Source organism: Schistocerca nitens, chromosome 2, assembly GCF_023898315.1.
Source record: "Schistocerca nitens isolate TAMUIC-IGC-003100 chromosome 2, iqSchNite1.1, whole genome shotgun sequence".
Taxonomy (NCBI): Eukaryota; Metazoa; Arthropoda; class Insecta; order Orthoptera; family Acrididae; genus Schistocerca; species Schistocerca nitens.
The window spans coordinates 561,908,054-561,926,934 of record NC_064615.1 but is presented as its reverse complement, the minus strand read 5'-3'; positions in this window follow the sequence as shown (position 1 = coordinate 561,926,934).

Here is an 18,881-nt window from a genome sequence, read left to right as displayed (position 1 = left end):
AACATCTTCTTCTTGTCGGTTAAATTTCGCGTCTGTAGCACGTCATCTTCGTGGTGTAGCAATTTTAATGGCCAGTAGTGTATTAGTATGAATGATGGTGCGAATACCAGTTATTAGATAAATCAATATGGTTATGTCTATGAACTGAGTATACATTAGCATGAAAACTGTGTACTGAGACAGTGAATCATACTCAGGGGACATTATGAAGTGGCTAGTGGCACTTTAGGGGTTTGAAAACACAAGATACATTTTACGATAATTTTGCTATTTAAAGAGGGAGTTATTTTCATATTTCTGGTTTTATAAATTTTTTCTTTTGATAAATTGTTCATAAGAGCTATTAAGCTGTGATTGGTCAAAAGTAAAATACGCGAGATCGCGTGGTTTAATACTAATATTGGTTTGGTTACGATGTATATCAGCCAATCAGAGGACAGTACGTCCCGAGTGTTTTGTGGGCTAGGAAAACTGCTCAGTGAAGTCTAAGTGCAGTTCGGATGTGAGCCGTGATTATCGGACGTCGATATAAGGAACTCTGAATAGATGTGAAAATTTTACGGAATAGTGGTTAAAACTTTACCCTAAGTGTTGCAAAGTGAACGCGAAGGCGTGAATAAAACGAACACGTGAAATTCCCATTTTAATTTGTAAACTGTGACTTTAATAACCAAAATCCGCGAGGCTTGATATACAAGCCGTGACCTCAAACTGAACATTCGTAGTGGTCAAACTTTGTAATACTTAAGACAGCATTCTATCACAGACAATCCGCTTCCGGAATGAGATTTTCAGTCTGCAGCGGAGTGTGCGCTGATATGAAACTTCCAGGCAGATTAAAACTGTGTGCCGGACCGAGACTCAAACTCGGGACCTTTGCCACAGTTTTAATCTGCCAGGAAGTTTCGTGATAATATGTTTGTTAATACGTGTGGTAATGGATTTAGTTAGTTACCTTACGCTGGCTATTGCGAGTGTGTGTGACTGCGTGTGGATGACGAAACTGTAACTTATAATAGGGCAGGCTTGGCGGTATTTTTATCAAACAAGTCACAATATGTTGAAGGTTTTACTCGCAAACTAGCTTTCAGTTACGAGCTCAGCTAACCTGATACCGAAAAACATTTTTATGTGACTGGTAGTAGTGTGTAGTGCGACTAGTTTCCGCTACTGCTTTTTCTAGCCGACCAACAATACACATTTTTATAACGGGGAAGACGTGTGCACATACTGCAAAAGAAGAAATCACCAAAAGATGACTAGAACTGTTTTCTGTTGGATGAAACATAAATAACCGTGCCACTGAGAACATTCTGGACGGTTCGAACTAATGATTTGGCCGCTCAGATCGCCCGACATGAATCCCACGGAACATTTATGGGATATATTCGAGCAACACTTTCGCAGTTATGTATGGCTATAGACGCAGAATGGCTCAGTATTTCTGCAGGGGACTTCCAACGACTTGTCGAGTCCATCCCACGTCGAATTGCTGCAGAACGCAGGGCAAAAGGAGGTCCGACATGAGATAGGAGGTATCCCATGACTTTTCTCATCTGAGTATACATAATACTTCCAATCACATTCTTATCATTGAAAATAATCTGCTATGGTATCACACCGCGTCATTTTCCACTACATTTCCGTGGTCTAATAGCCAGCGTTGCTGCCTCTGGATCACGGGGTCCCGGGTTCGATTCTCGGACGCTCTGGGGATTTCCCTGGCCGGGGACAGTGGCTACATCGAAGCCTTAATGTGCGATTTTTGAGTTCCAGCGAGGAGCGATGCGTTAACAGTTTCGTGCTCTGTGCGGCGCCTAAAGACATAACAGACAGGAGAAACAAAGAAGGAATTGACGTTTTTGTGCACAACAACCATAAAGCCGACAACCACAAAGCTGTTAAAATCTTTTTTATCTGCATCTATTTTCGACACTACACCATAATCTCTGAGATTATGGAATTTTATAACAATATACGCTACATAGCCATTTTAAAATTCTGAAGTCTGCCAGATGATGACATACTGCCGGAAGTAGCTACAGAATAATAAATATTTTTATAGATTTCTGGTGTCTATACACAAAAACGTTATTTGTAAAGATGTGAACTATAAGAAGAATACACATGTGAAAACAGCTTGCAGTGCTTTTGTTAAACTAAATAGAGTTCTCAAAATCAAGCTTCTGATGTATCTGAAACGGAAAGTATATAGTCTGTGTTTGTTACCAGTTTTGCGTAACGACAGTGTGATGTGGCCTTTCGCAACGTGTGAGTTGGTCATCTAATAGTGGACAGGTGCGGGTTGGGAATTACCTGTGAGAGGACAAAAAACAGCTGTATCAGGGACAGACCGCAGTGGGGAGCGTTAACTAGATCTACAGCAAAATGACTATTCTTCAGTTCACATTTAAGTGCCCGGCAAAGGATTCACATTTGTAGAGCCACTTTCACACTATTTCTCTTTCGTTCCAATTTCTAACAGCGCACGAGAAAGACGAACACATAAATCTTTCTATGTGAGCTCTGATTTCTCTTAATTTATTTCAAAGATCATCGCTCCCTACGTAAGTGGGAGTCAACGAAATATTTTTCTATTTGGAGAAGAATTTTCGAGACTGAAATTTTGTGAAAAGATCTCGCGGCAACGGAAAATGCATTTATTTTAATGATTGCACCCGAACTCGCGAATCATGTCCTCACTCTCTCCCCTAATTTGCGGTAATACCAAACTGCCCTTTGTTGAATCCTTTCGACGTTCTCCGTCAATCTTATCTGTTAAGGATCCCATATCGAAAGGCAGTACTCTAACACAGGACGGACAAGCGGCTCTTTTGTAGACCTGTTGCATCTTCTAAGTGTTCTGCCAATAAAATGTAGTCTTTGATTTGCTTTCCCCTCAGCAATGTCTACGTGATCGTTCCAGTTTCAGTTATTTCGTAATTATAATTCCTAGCTGTTTAGTTGAATTGACAGGTTTTAGATTTGTAACCGAAATACACATATAACGGATTCCTTTTAGAACTCGTGTGGATGACTTCATACCTTTCATTATTTAGAGTCAACTGCCGCTTTTCATTTTGTCTTAATAATTTTATCTTCTGAACACCAAACGGTAAATGAAAGTATCATCTGAAAATTGTCTAACAAGGCTGCTCAGATTGTCCCCTAAATCAGTTATACAGATTAAGAACAGCAGAGGGCCTATAACGCTCCCTTGGGGAACGCCAGGTATCATTTATGTTTTAATCTATGACTTCCCGTCAACTGCTACGCACTGTGAGCTTTTTGGCAGGAGATCACGAATCCAGTGGCACAACTGAGAAGATATTCCATAAGCACGTAATTTGATTAGAAGTCGCTTGTGAGGAACGGTATCAAAAGCCTTCTGGAAATCTAAGAATTATGAAACAGTTTGAGACGACCTGCCTGTAGCATGAGAATGAACAGCTAGTTGAGTTTCACAATAGCGATATTTTCTGAATCCGTGCTGACTGTTTGTCAACAGATCGTTTCCTAGTTTCATAGTGCTCGAACACAGTATACATTCCAAGATCCTACTGCAAATTGACGTCAGTGATGTGGGTCTGTAACTCAACGGATTCCTCTTACTTCCTTTCAAGAGTATTGGTGTGACTTGTGCAACTTTTTAGTCTTTAGGTACGGATCTTATGTTGCACGAGAGGTTATATATGACTGTTAAGTAAGGAGTTTTTATATCAGTATACTCTGAAGAGAATCTATCTCGTATACGGTCTGGACCAGAGGACCTCCCTTTATTAAGTGATTTAAGTTGCTTTGCTACACTGACTATATCTACTTCTAAGTTACTGACGTTGACAGCATTATTGATTTAAATTCTGGAATATTTACTTCGTCTTCTTTAGCGAAGGAATTTCGGAAAACCGTATTTAGTTACACCGCTTCATTGGCACTCTCATCCTCAACACCACGATCCCTGCTTCGCAGTGGAGGTGTTGATTATGTCTTGCAGCTGGTGTACTTGACATACGGCCAAAACCTCTTTGGGCTGTCTGCCAGTTTTCGAGACAGAGTTTCGTTGTAAAAATTATTAAAAGCATCTAGACTGAAGTTCACGTTAAATTTCGAGCTTTTCTACACCTTCATCAGTCTCGGGAATTTTCCGTTACCTTAAATTTCGGACGCTTTTTTCGTTCCGTCTCTAATGACCTCGTTGTCGACGGGACGTTAAACACTAACCACCACCACCACCACCACTTTTTTCGTTGCTTCTGCAACAGTGCTTTGGCCCGTTTTGTGTACCATAGTGGATCAGTTCCATCCCTTAATTTATTTAGTATAAATATCTAAATTTCCATAATTACTATTTTTTTAAAATTTAAGTCACATCTAGGCTATATTATCATAGTTAGTTCGGAAGGAATGGCTGTCTCTTACAAAGTCGTTAAGCTAATTTTTGTCGGCTTTATTAAATAGATTTATTTTGTGTTTATTTTTGGTGGGATAGATGTTACGATATTCTGTCTCGTTGAAAATGGCTTGTGGTCACTAATCCTGGTATCCGTCACAATTCTTCCTTTTTGCTCGGAATTATTTAGGGCTAAGAGGTCGGCTTTAAAAAAATTAAATGAAGATGTGTATGATATGTATGCAGGAGAATGGTCTGCAGATGGACCAGAGAAGGATTCCAACAGGTAGGTCAAGACTGATGCTGCGACCTAATGGAAGACAGCAAGATAAACAATAAAAACATGCAAGAACAATAGGGATGTCAAATAGCTGATGGTGTTGATGATGGCGATGACAGGTATGAAATACTTCAGCGACAGTGTCTGAGAGGCCGTGACAGGAACTCCAAACTTTCCGCCTTGTGTACTATGTAACATAGACGCCGAACTCAAGAAAAAAAGCTACAAGAACATAATCTGGAAATTTATGATCAGGCCATCGTTGTGCTTCTGATCACGTAGAGATTGCTGCTTATGGTGGATATCTGATACACAATGATGGTGATTTTGAAAGAGTAAAGACTTTTAAAATGTTTGATGTCATCCGTGTGGCATAAATGTCTTCTAAATTAATAATGTATCACAATAATTTTTCTAGCTGTAAAATGCTTGACTGTCATCCGTGTGGCATAAATGTCTTCTAAATTAATAATGTATCACAATAATTTTTCTAGCTGTACAGAACTATGGAAAATAAATAGAAATGTTAAAAAAGTGAAAGATATAACTTCTGTTCTACACATTTATTTATTTGCTTGCTACCACATACTGTTCAAAAGTATACAACATCAAGCCATTTTGAAACAATTTTGTTCGTGAGACGGGTTTTCAAAATACACAAACCCACACAAATCACAAAACTGTTAATATTGTTTTTTTTTTAATAGTATAAACTGTTCCTCTTTCCACTTCACATCACGTACAAAATATGCTTCATAATTAATGGCGTTATGATCAGACGATAAATTTTTGTCTGTATTATTTCAAACATAATGCCTTCGCTCACCGTGCTGACTATGGAGGTACGGAAATCAGGTAGGCAGAGATCTACTCTGTATTTAGGGCAATAGGTCTGATACATAATGACAAAGGAAAATACTGAGCTACTCTCCCGTCTACGCCTCAAAAATAAAAGCACACAAACGGTTAAAACAAGAGTGGACACATAAAAAGTCTGTATGACTCTCACAATCAGATGAGTAGGGCACACGATTTAAGCCACGTAGAGAAACAAGGAATGTGGTGAAAGAAATGAAAGTTGGCCATAGAAAAAAATAAGAAGAAAACAAAACTCCAGTTGACAGACTGGTGATAGACTATTGGTCATCTTTAGCAGACCCTGCCACATGGTGGGAAAACTTCTGAACAGCCAGAATAATGATAGTAATAACTAGAGCATTACAAAATGCACTTTGTACGTAGAGTATCCTTCCTCAATGTCCGTACAGCACAGTGCCTCACGTAACGTATTGAATTACAGAAAAAAAATATTTTCTCATTGATTTAAGGTATTTTATTATCAGATTCTTTACTTCCTCTGTACATAATTAAAGTAAATAGTTCCTAATCATGACCGTTTTTCGCCTTACTTTCGAGATATTCAGGAACCATAGTCTCCATCTGGGATACGTGAAAGAATGGTTTTATAAATATTATTGACTTTCAAGAACGCGTTTCGTGTCGTGGATGTTCAGAAGTCACCGTAGGCGGGACTATTTTCGGTAGAGGTGAGTACGTGTGGACCTGATGCTTTCTTGTGAAATGTCAGAGCAAGAGAAAGCGTGCGGTAGATGATAACATTTCACGAGTGGATGAACATACACCTCGTTATCGTGACAAGGAGACTCATTGGCGTCGCGATAGTTGTGCACACCCTCATAAATAGGAACTGTGTGTTACACAGTTACTTTGATCTGTACGTATTAGGAAGAAAAATACTTATATATTGAAAAACTGTATCTATCCGGCGACAAGATTAATGGACATCACTGATCCTTATATACGGCAGCGGGTTAAACTTAGCCGGCCTCTGTGGCCGAGCGGTTCTAGACGCTTCAGTCGGGAACAGCGCTGCTGCTGGTGTCGCAGGTTCGAATCCTGCCTCGGGCATGGATGTGTGTGATGTCCTTAGGTTTATTAGGTTTAAGTAGTTCTAAGTCTAGGGGACTGATGACCTCAGATGTTAGAGCCATTTGAACTTTTTTTTTTTTTTTCTCGAGTAACTTAAGATTGGGGGGAGTGTAGCCTCCATTTATGTATGTTCCTTTCTGGTCTCGCCAGATGAACTTTTTATCAGATCTTCGTCTGAATTAAATCAAAGTGTGGCTGTTTCCCAACACTATAAGTATTAATTAATTACAGGAAAGCATACTGTCCATTGAACAGGATCACTTGGCTGAACTTTCCACGGCAGAAGGAGGTACGTGGACGTTACAGGCGAAGGCCAACTGCATTCTTGATAGTGTATAGCCGCACGTAAAACCATATAATTTACTGCCGGATCACTTACACGTGTTACTGTCACTGTATGTAGAAGATATTAAAGAAAATTTTATAATACAAAGGGTCTCCACAAAAGAACTTTACACTTTCAAAAATTCACACAAACGAAAGGAAGCAACTTACTCCTTTCAAACCTTAACCTGTTTAGAGAATTTCTGTTTGTTTTACGTGTCGGTGCCGTTCTTTTATCTCAGGCTGCCGCCGTCAGAGTGCTATTGTAGAACTTGGAAACTACACTGCAACACAAAAGCTGGAGTGGCCTTTGGTTGCCAAAAGGAAGTCGGTAATTGCAGATTCTCCATGTACGCCAGGTACAAACAAGTTGTCCGCGTTCGAGCAACATTCCAGTGAAGTTCACAGAAATCAAGTCATGAGCTTCAGATCCCACAAACAGCTATTTCCGAAATTCTACGTAAACACTTACGCCTGAAACCGTTCGGTTGCATTGTCCCAGGCACTCACTCCGGTAGATTATGCTACACGATCTGATTTCTGCATCGAAGTGTTGGCAAGGATGGACAGTGACAACGGCACATCAGAGAGGTTAATTTTAAGTGTTGAAGCAACGTTTCACACAAATGGCAACGTTAATCGTCACACTGTTTGTTGTTTTTGTGGAACACAAAACCCTCATTTTTCGTCGAACATGAACGAGATTCGACAAAGAACAAGGTGTTTTGCGCAATGCCGAGGAAGGAGATTTAAGTCCTTTCTTTTTTCACGGACAAAACGTTCACAGGCATTTGCTACCTCGACATGTTTCCTTTGTGGATTCTACCTCAATTGCAAGAAGACTCCAACTTCTGCCTGGGCGGCAGCTCGGCCGTAGAGGTTGTCACGATGACGCGTGTGTGTGTGTGTGTGTGTGTGTGTGTGTGTGTGTGTGTGTGTGTGTGTGTGTGAACACAGATGGTTTGACAGGATAAAAGCAGATTTGGTATGTTTTGATGTTTTGTCATCTTAACTGACGCAACAGCTGTACTTACCATAACATCGGTTGAGCATTCATTGTCTGTTATTATAAGTACTTGTTTGCATGTGATTGTTTAAAATGTGTTGTAGGGTATCAATGCAGAAGAGATGACCTGCATTAATAGATGATACCATATTCGGAGGAAGGATGACTGGGTTTAACGTCCCGTCTACATAGAGGTCATTACGGCGCACAAGCACAGATTGTGTCAAGGATGGAAAAGAAATCGGCCGTGCTCTTTCAAAGGAACTATCTCGTACCAGAATCGGTGGCCGACAGCAGCAACAGTTCGAACGCCAAAGATGCTACAGGAATGGAGGCTGGCCACAAGAAGATACGACGGCCATGTGGAATAATTATTTAATTGTTAAAAGTATTGGAAGCGCTGTACCTTTGTTTGCGTAAGTGGTTCCCAAGCGGTTTAAAATGGGTCTTTGGTCAGTTGTAGTGGAGGAACAGTGCTGGACACTCAAGTTCACACTGGAGAGTTCTTTGTGAAGATCACGTCCTGACAGTTACACAGTAGTGGAAATCAGGGTGAAGGCATGGATATTTTTAGGAAAATTAACGTTGTCGGTTGGAATATTTGTGCGCAGAGTTAAATGGTATCGCATGTGATGTCAGTAATGCGGTATATTATAACAAGACATCAACGACTCGGGTGGTGGAGGGTGAAACTCGTATAAAGTAGCAGCTGTGTGTGGTGACTTTACTGCAAATGGGAAACAGAAACCATTAGTGACAGCGCGTGTTGTGTATATAAACCACGATTGCGACAGTATCTGGCGGAAAACAGTTATCATGCGATGAAAAATCAAAACTAGGTGCGTTATAGCGAATGGGACACTCTGATTGTCAAATCGCCAGTAAGTTGAACCGTTCAGGTACAGTAACTGATAATTTCGTAAGATTCAGCGCACAATATCAACAAAACGGCAAATACGGGCTAGGTAGAAAATTGTCTGGGGCATCTAAACGCTTACTTTTGCACAAAGCGATGGCCACAAATGGTTATTATTCTCAAATTATTGCTGATTTCCAGTTTCCAGTAAGTGTCAGACATGTTGGACAAATTTAGTCGCATAACAATCATATTGCGTCCAAGGAACTACTACAAAAACCTGCTATAATACCCAAACATACACTGGAGGTAGCTGAAAAAACATATGTTAAGGGCTTCAGAGTGGGATAAAGTGATTATCAGTCATATGAAGAAGTTTAATTTAGATGGGCCGTACAGATTTCAGTATTATTGGCATGATCTGAGGAAAGAACAGCAGGTAAGAATGAGCAGAAATATTGGAGGAGGAAGTGTTATGATTCGGTCAGTCTCCTGCACTACAGATAAATCACGCATTGCTTGGCAAAACACTAAAATGAACGCTAGCATGTACACTGAGATGCTAGAGACAGGATTAGAATGTATGAGGACCTGGAGGACGAAAGTCTAATGTTTCAGCAGGATAAGGCATCTGTGCGTGTTTCTGCTAGAACCAAAAGTGGTCTGAAGATACAGTAACGATATCGATGCCTTGCCCTGGCCTGCGCGCAGAGCGGATTTGAACCCCACAGGAAACATTTCGGGATACTTGTAAGGTGTGTTTATCGCAACGGAAAGCAATTTGAGGCAGTATGTGAGATGAAAAGAGCGATACAGGAAGGATAAGTTACAATTTCACTGTAGTAACTATAAAGCCTAACAAAATAAATACCGAAGAGAACTTTTTAGGTGACTAGAAGGAACAGAGTTTGGACAAAGTACTAAAAATGCAATAACACAACAGGACAGTGAGTGCCTCTACACCAATTTCCATCCAGGTAAAGCAAACGCCTTATTTTGTTACTCGTTTCATGAAGGAGACTGTTTAACTCCGTCATGATTGATTATGTCTCGTACGTGTCTACTGTTTTCCTAATAAATTCGATACATTTATTACATACATGAATTAATAATTTCATAGCAACCCTGCCTTCTTACTGATTTCCGCTAATGTAGGTATCTGTCGGACGGATGACAGAAGCGGACTGGTGGGACTTGCAGTAATAGTAGAATTTAGGTCAAAGTAATTACTGGTCCGATATAGTTGTTTTGCTTAACTCTGTGATTTTCTTTCGGTGAATTACTATCTAGTAGTTGCCACTGTTAATTACTGAACTGCTAGTAAGGGAGATCTTGTTAAGTAATGTTGTAAAGAGCGGGCTTAAATAATTCGTTGGGTGATAGAAGTGTTTCATTGAGTTGTGGTCAAATACTGCTCAGAACTCTTTCGTACATTTTGGGCTGTTGTTACTGTTCAGCAAACTCTGTAATTCAAAAATGGTTCAAATGGCTCTGAGCACTATGGGACTCAACATCTGTGGTCATAAGTCCCCTAGAACTACTTAAACCTAACTAACCTAAGGACATCACACACATCCTTGTCCGAGGCAGGATTCGAACCTGCGACCGTAGCAGTCGCGCGAAACTCTGTAATTGTCTGCTGTGTTTTTGTATATGTGATTAGTACACTCTGAGAGACTCGAATGTTTTCTGTATTAATTTGGATGATTTACACACACTAAGAGAATAGTATGGTGCGTTATTTGTATTGAGGATTTATTGCTAGTTTGCATTGAGCGCTAGCGACTCAATTGGCAACCTATTTGGTTGGACAGGCACTAGTGAATTTCGAAACGAAACTACACTCCTGGAAATTGAAATAAGAACACCGTGAATTCATTGTCCCAGGAAGGGGAAACTTTATTGACACATTCCTGGGGTCAGATACATCACATGATCACACTGACAGAACCACAGGCACATAGACACAGGCAACAGAACATGCACAATGTCGGCACTAGTACAGTGTATATCCACCTTTCGCAGCAATGCAGGCTGCTATTCTCCCATGGAGACGATCGTAGAGATGCTGGATGTAGTCCTGTGGAACGGCTTGCCATGCCATTTCCACCTGGCGCCTCAGTTGGACCAGCGTTCGTGCTGGACGTGCAGACCACGTGAGACGACGCTTCATCCAGTCCCAAACATGCTCAATGGGGGACAGATCCGGAGATCTTGCTGGCCAGGGTAGTTGACTTACACCTTCTAGAGCACGTTGGGTGGCACGGGATACATGCGGACGTGCATTGTCCTGTTGGAACAGCAAGTTCCCTTGCCGGTCTAGGAATGGTAGAACGATGGGTTCGATGACGGTTTGGATGTACCGTGCACTATTCAGTGTCCCCTCGACGATCACCAGTGGTGTACAGCCAGTGTAGGAGATCGCTCCCCACACCATGATGCCGGGTGTTGGCCCTGTGTGCCTCGGTCGTATGCAGTCCTGATTGTGGCGCTCACCTGCACGGCGCCAAACACGCATACGACCATCATTGGCACCAAGGCAGAAGCGACTCTCATCGCTGAAGACGACACGTCTCCATTCGTCCCTCCATTCACGCCTGTCGCGACACCACTGGAGGCGGGCTGCACGATGTTGGGGCGTGAGCGGAAGACGGCCTAACGGTGTGCGGGACCGTAGCCCAGCTTCATGGAGACGGTTGCGAATGGTCCTCGCCGATACCCCAGGAGCAACAGTGTCCCTAATTTGCTGGGAAGTGGCGGTGCGGTCCCCTACGGCACTGCGTAGGATCCTACGGTCTTGGCGTGCATCCGTGCGTCGCTGCGGTCCGGTCCCAGGTCGACGGGCACGTGCACCTTCCGCCGACCACTGGCGACAACATCGATGTACTGTGGAGACCTCACGCCCCACGTGTTGAGCAATTCGGCGGTACGTCCACCCGGCCTCCCGCATGCCCACTATACGCCCTCGCTCAAAGTCCGTCAACTGCACATACGGTTCACGTCCACGCTGTCGCGGCATGCTACCAGTGTTAAAGACTGCGATGGAGCTCCGTATGCCACGGCAAACTGGCTGACACTGACGGCGGCGGTGCACAAATGCTGCGCAGCTAGCGCCATTCGACGGCCAACACCGCGGTTCCTGGTGTGTCCGCTGTGCCGTGCGTGTGATCATTGCTTGTACAGCCCTCTCGCAGTGCCCGGAGCAAGTATGGTGGGTCTGACACACCGGTGTCAATGTGTTCTTTTTTCCATTTCCAGGAGTGTATATTTTTGTCGTATAGTGTGGATTGCTCGTAAACTGTCAAGATCTTTCCCTTAACGGTAAATAATAAACCATTGGAACCATCTATGCAAGCACGTCACAGTATTATCATTACTTTCTGCTTTGAAGTGACGAGTGACCATTCAATTAGGAAACGATAGTGGGATGCGATTTGCTAATACCTGGAGAGACTTAATTTTGTTTGGATTGAATAGCTTCAGGCCCAAAGTGGTGCACTCGGGTTCCTTTTTTGTGGATTTTAAATCGCTGTACTTGGGGACATAGAATTGCTGGTACTCGTCCACTAACGCCATCTTCTGATGTAAACGTAAAAAGCCAATAAAGCTTCAGTACGTAAAAAAAGAGCTCCCGAATACTGTTTGAGGGATAATAGAATTATCCCAAAAACAGTTTTAAGTCCCAAAAGAAAAGAAATAATAACATTTAACTAACGAAACAAAGTCTGAAAAGTTCGGAAACGAAAAGATACAGATGCAAAGATAGTATTAGTTTCCTATTGGTTCAGTGACTTTATTACTATTTGGGTGTCGAATTCCAGCTGTCGGAGCGACCAGTCAAACAATTACGTGTTACGTTTCTTGAATACTTACAGCTCGGCTGCCACGAAATGTCACGAGAATGCAAAATGAAAATACTTTTCGATTCAGCTTCCACATCAGCCTAATGATATAGGGCTCAAAGTCAGAAATAAGTAAAGATTTCTTTCAAACGTACAGAATGATGCAAATTTGTGTCCCGGGCGATAACATGACGGACTATGCAGATGAAAATTTTCAGGCACGCTGAAGTTCCATGCTCTGAGATCAGAGCTCTATATCCAGTTAGTAGACATCACTGTGTTAGTTATTTGAACGAAGAAAAAAAGTTCAGATACAATTATTAATAATATGTCTTGCTTGACTATGTTATTTGGATATAATTTGATGAATTAAAAGTGAATACAAAAGGAAATATGCCTGTTTTTACAGAAATACTCCGTAGTAAATATTTTGAGAAAGAATATACAAAAAGACTTTTATATTATCCTGAAACAAAATATAGTTTCATTTCGAAATTCACTAGTGCCCGTCCAACCGAATAGGTTGCCAATTGAGTCACTAGCGCTCAATGCAAACTCCCAATAAATCCTGAATACAAACAACGCACCATGCTATTCTCTTAGTGTGTGTAAATCATCCAAATTAATACAGAAAACACTCGAGTCTCTAAAAGTGTTCTGATCACATATACAAAAACACAGCAGGCAATTACAGAGTCTGCTGAACAGTAACAACAGCCCAAAATGTACGAAACAGTTCTGAGCAGTATTTGATCACAACTCAATGAAACATTTCTATCACCCAACGAATTACTTAAGCCCGCTCTTTACAACTTTACTTAGCAAGATCTCCCTTACTAGCAGTTCAGTAATTAACAGTGCCAACCACTAGATAGTAATTCACCGGAAAAAAATTACAGAGTCAAGCAAATCATCTATATCGGACCAGTAATTACTTTGACCCAAATTTTACTATTACTGCAAGTTCCACCAGTCCGCTTCTGTCATCTGTCCGACAGATAACTACATTAGCGGAAATCAGCATAAAGGCAGGGTTCCTACGAAATTAATAATTAATAGTAGACACGTACGAGATATAATCAACCATAACGGAATGAAACAGTTTCCTTCGTGAAAAGAGTAACAAAATAAGGCGTTTGCATTACTCGGATAGAAATTGGTGTAGAGGCACTCACTGTCCTGTTGTGTAATTTTTAGTACTTTGCGCAAACTCTGTTCCTCCTAGTTGTCTAAGAAGTTCTCTTCACTATTTATTTTGTTAGGATTTATAGTTACTACAGAGAAATTGTTGCTTACTCTTCTTGTATCGCTCTTTTCATCTCACATGTGATGTTGGACGCTGGGGTCTTGAGCGATGTCGAGCTTCTAACTGATCTGAAAAAGTGTTCCACTGGGTTGACGTCGGATTGCTGGACATGCTAGTCTATTTCAAGAATGTTATTGTGTACAAATCACTGCCTCACAGATGCTGCTTCATGCGAGGGTACATTGTCGTACTGATACAAAGAGTGATCGTTTCCATATTGTTCCCCTACTACACGCACTACACAAAGCTGTAGAATTTGTTCACATCCTTTCACATTTAGTGATTTCTCAAGAGCAATAAGGGGACCATATCCCAACGACGAAAAACACAGCCATAAAGTAACACCACTTTCTCCGCACTTCACTGTTGGAACTACACATGCTGACAGGTAACGTTCTTCAAGCATTCGCCTAACCCAAATTCTTTCACTAGACTTCCACAGACTGTAAGGTGATTCATAGCTCCAAATCACTCGTTTACAGTCTTCCCTTCGCAAGGGGCGTCGCTCTTTCCACCATTTTCAAGCATCGCTTAGTACTGGCTGTAGAAGTATGTGGCTTATGGAGAGCTGCTCGATCATTGTACCCCACTCTTTTTAAATCTCTATGCACAGTCTTTATGTTGGCTGGATTTCTGGTAGCACTCTGAGATCAGAAGTGATTCCTTAGGCTGATTTTATGCGCTCGTTTACAACCATCCTACGCAATACAAATCGCTCCCTGACCGTCAGTTTAGCTGCAGTTGTTCCTCGATGTTTCCGCCTCACTAGCACATCACCAACAGTCAACGTGGGCGACTTCAGAAGGGTTGAAATGTCGATGGTGTATTTGTTACTGACCAACCCGCTCAGGTGTTAACTGCTTCTTTACTGCACATTACTCCCCGCATCCTTTTACACTGGAGGGCCCCTCTCTCGTGACATGTAGTGAGCAGTTTTGCGTTAAACAGGTGTCTGCGGGTGCTTTTGATGGTGTCGTGTGGATTTCAATTTCATCGACAGGGAAAGCCGTAAGAGAAGAATCCTCAGTGTCCACCGGTGAAGGAGCGGCGTGGCGCGGCGCCCCGCAGCGGCCTGTGGCAGACCGTATGTCCAGGAGCGGCAGGGCCAGCAGGGGGGCAGCGGCGGTGGGAACGGGGACGAGCGGCTTCACGGCCTGAGGGACGGGGCAGGAGGCGGCGGCGGCGGCGGCGCGTGGGCGGCCCGGGCTGCGGCCCGGCACGCCCCCACCACTGTACGGTTTCTGCTGCGGAGTGCCGCGCCACGTGTGGCGGCTGCACCTCCTGTGCTCTGCAGCTGGCGTCCGGTGCCTCGCTGCGGCGGTACGTCGCCTGCGCAGTCGAGTGCGCTGGAGCTTTAACCGGAGGTAGCCCGTTCCATTCCGGTGCCTGAAGAACTTTTCGTCACCAGCAGCTCGACGGCAAGGCGAGCGTACGTGGTGGTGTTAAGTCAGCAGACTTGGCGTCACTGTTCTGGCAAACGGGAATGTCTCCTGAAATGAGGTCACGCTCTTCTGTTGATGGTCATCAGTCCTCGTCAGATGAAGTTCTTAGTCTCAGTGGCGATCTCCACGCTATTCGTAAGAACTTTGCTGTGTAGTAGTATCAGGCTTCATCATTTCCCTTCTTTTCCTACTCAGTTCCTTTAGCACTAACAAAAATTATGTTTCGCTCATTTTCTTGAGCTTCCTAACCTACATACTCGAGATGAAATGGATGGATGACAGTTGTGTCTCATAAGGTTTCTTAATTTTCAAGCCATGGCCAGTTTATAACACTTCTGACAATCTCTAGGGCGCTACATTCGCATAATATACAGTAAATGAAACAGACTGAGGAGTCAGTAACATATCGAGTGCTGCTCTGTGCAATAAATACTGTTTCTTTTTCTTTTTTCACACAGTTCAGCAACAGGTCACAATGTATGACTTATAAGTAGCGCCGCTCTCGAGAAGAGCGCAGTAGGTTCTTAACTCCATAAAGCACTCCGTCTTCAGGCCACAAGTAGCCCATCGGGACCATCCGACCGCCGTGTCATCCTCAGTTTAGGATGCGGAAAGGAGGGCCGTGTTGTCAGCACACCGCTCTCCCGGTCGTTATGATACTTTTCTTTCACCGGAGCCACTACTATTCGGTCGAGTAGCTCCTCAATTGGCATCACGAGGCTGAGTGCACACCGAAAAATGGCAACAGCACGCGGCCTAGATGGTCACCCACCCAAGTGCCAGCCACGCTCGACAGCACTTAATTTCGGTGACCTTACGGGAAACGGTGTATCCACTGCGACAAGGCCGTTGCCTCTTAACTCCATAACCATACATAATTATTTGCCGGCCGAAGTGGCCGTGCGGTTAAAGGCGCTGCAGTCTGGAACCGCAAGACCGCTACGGTCGCAGGTTCGAATCCTGCCTCGGGCATGGATGTTTGTGATGTCCTTAGGTTAGTTAGGTTTAACTAGTTCTAAGTTCTAGGGGACTAATGACCTCAGCAGTTGAGTCCCATAGTGCTCAGAGCCATTTGAACCATACATAATTATTTCCTGCTTTTAAGTAGCCTCATTCTCAAATGTTGAGTATTCAATCATTTTTAAATACTAGTCATCTTTAACAGCTATTATTGTTGTTACCACACCATTGTGGTCATCGTCATACAGCTGTCACGTATACTGTATGCTTAGTACAAAAATAGCTCTGAGCCCAGCCAACGGCCTTGCCGCAGTGGAAACACTGGCTGCCATCAGATCACCGAAGATAAGCGCCGTGGGGCTTGGCTAGCACTTGGATGGGTGACCGTTCGTCTGTCGAGCGCTGTTGGCGCGCAGGGTGCACTCAGACCCTGTGAGGCCAAATGAGGAGCTACGTGAGTGGGAAATAGTGGCTCCGGTCACGAAAGCTGACGACGGCCGGGAGAGCGGTCTGCTGACCACATGCCTCTCTATATCCGCATCCAGTGACGCCTATGGGCTGAGGATGACACGGAGGTGTGTCGGTACCGTTGGCCCTTCAAGGTTTATTCGGACGGAGCTTGATCCCGGTAGAGCGTACAGTACTCCTCATTTTTATCTTCCGTTCCTAATGAAAGCACTTAAAATGTTCCCATCACATTCGTAATCTAAAGATTTTCACTTGCGTTTTTTTTTAAATTTATATAAAAAAGGAGCAAAAATAATGTTCAAAGTGGATTTGAAGTTAGTGGTGTGTAGAAATTACAGGTTGTAGTTCAGTTGTCCTCAGTGGAAAACTCAACTCATCTCTCGCCTTCAATATGGTTCAAATGGCTCTAAGCACTATGGGACTTAACATCTGAGGTCATCAGGCCCATAGAACTACTTAAACCTAACCTAAGGACGTCATACACATCCAAGCCCGAGACAGGATTCGAAACTGCGACCGTAGCAGCAGCGCGGTTCCAGACTGAAGCGCCTAAAACCGCACGGTCACATCTGCCGGCCTCTCGCCTTCCTTATCGGTTTTTGATTGCTATTGCACTCTGGAGTCAAAATGTGTGCTCCCTCTTCGAGATGTGAGTTTGACTCCTGAAAATTGAGTTTTCACAATTTTTGCGCTCAACAAATACTTACGCGAATTGTCCTCACGTCCGATTCACAGTCCAGTCATCACAAATTTCAAAGTATTATACAGGTGTGTCGAATGCATGATTTCTTTATAAAGAAAAGCCTTTAGTGGGCGGATAATTCACAGGAACTTTATTGCATAATGAATTGGAAAGTTTACACACCCATTATTCATTGATATTTTATTCACTGAAGCATATTAAATGTACATAAAAGTTAAAAAAATACCGTTTTCCTCCTCTATAAATAACACCTCAATGTGATGGGAAAAAATAAAAAAACGACGCACCACCAAGGAATTATTCGAATGGGACTAAAATCGGTAGATGTAATACACATGTACAGACAAACAAATTATTAAAATTTCAAAAGAATGGGTGATTTATCCAAAAGAAGTACTAGTCGTCGGGGCTCAAATCGAAGCAGAACTCATCACTGAAGACAGTTCTACTCCAGTCAATGACATTCGAGGCCAGAGACATGTCTGGAGACCCTCAGGACAATGGCGGGATAACAACCTGAGTGTCGCCCATCATACGGTCTGTCAACCAGGAGTGATGTTCTGGGATTACACTTCTTTTCATAGCACGACCCCAATGACTGTCATCCGCGGCGCCCTTACAGCTCAGCGGTACGTCGACGATGTTCTACGCCCCGTTTTGTTGCCCTTCATGGCAAGCCATATTGGGCTTACATTTCAGCAAGATAACGCCCGACAGCACATGGTGAGAGTTTCTACTGCCTGTCTTCGTGCTTGTCAAACGCTACTTTCGTCAACAAATTGGCGGATCTCTCCCCAACTGAGAATGTTTCAAGTATTATGGGAGGGGCCCTCCAACCATCTCTGGATTTTGACGATCCGCGCCAATTGGACAAGTGTTGCCACGATATCCCTCAGGACATCCAACAACTCTATCAAATGACAAGCCGAATAACTGCCTGCATAAGCGACAGAGGTGGATCAATATGTTATTGACTTGCTCATTTCGTGAAGCCCTTTCCCTTTTTTTAAAAAAAAATCGTACAATTTTTCTGAAATAGTTTTAATTTGTTTATCTGTACATGTACCAGATTTTTCATGTGTTTGATTGTATCTAGGCGAAACGTTGCGAAGCGATATGATGGGAATAAGCACGTAAGTATGGTAGTAAGGAAGGCGAATGATCCACTTGGGTTTACTGGGAGAATTTTAGGAAAGCGTAGCACATCTGTAAATGATACCGCTTATGAAACACCAGTGCGACCCATTCTTGAGCACTGCTAGACTCTTTATGATCCCTGCCACGTACGATTAAAAGAAGACGTCGAAGCAGTTTAGAGGCGGGCTGTTAGATTTGTTGCCCATAGTTTAGATCA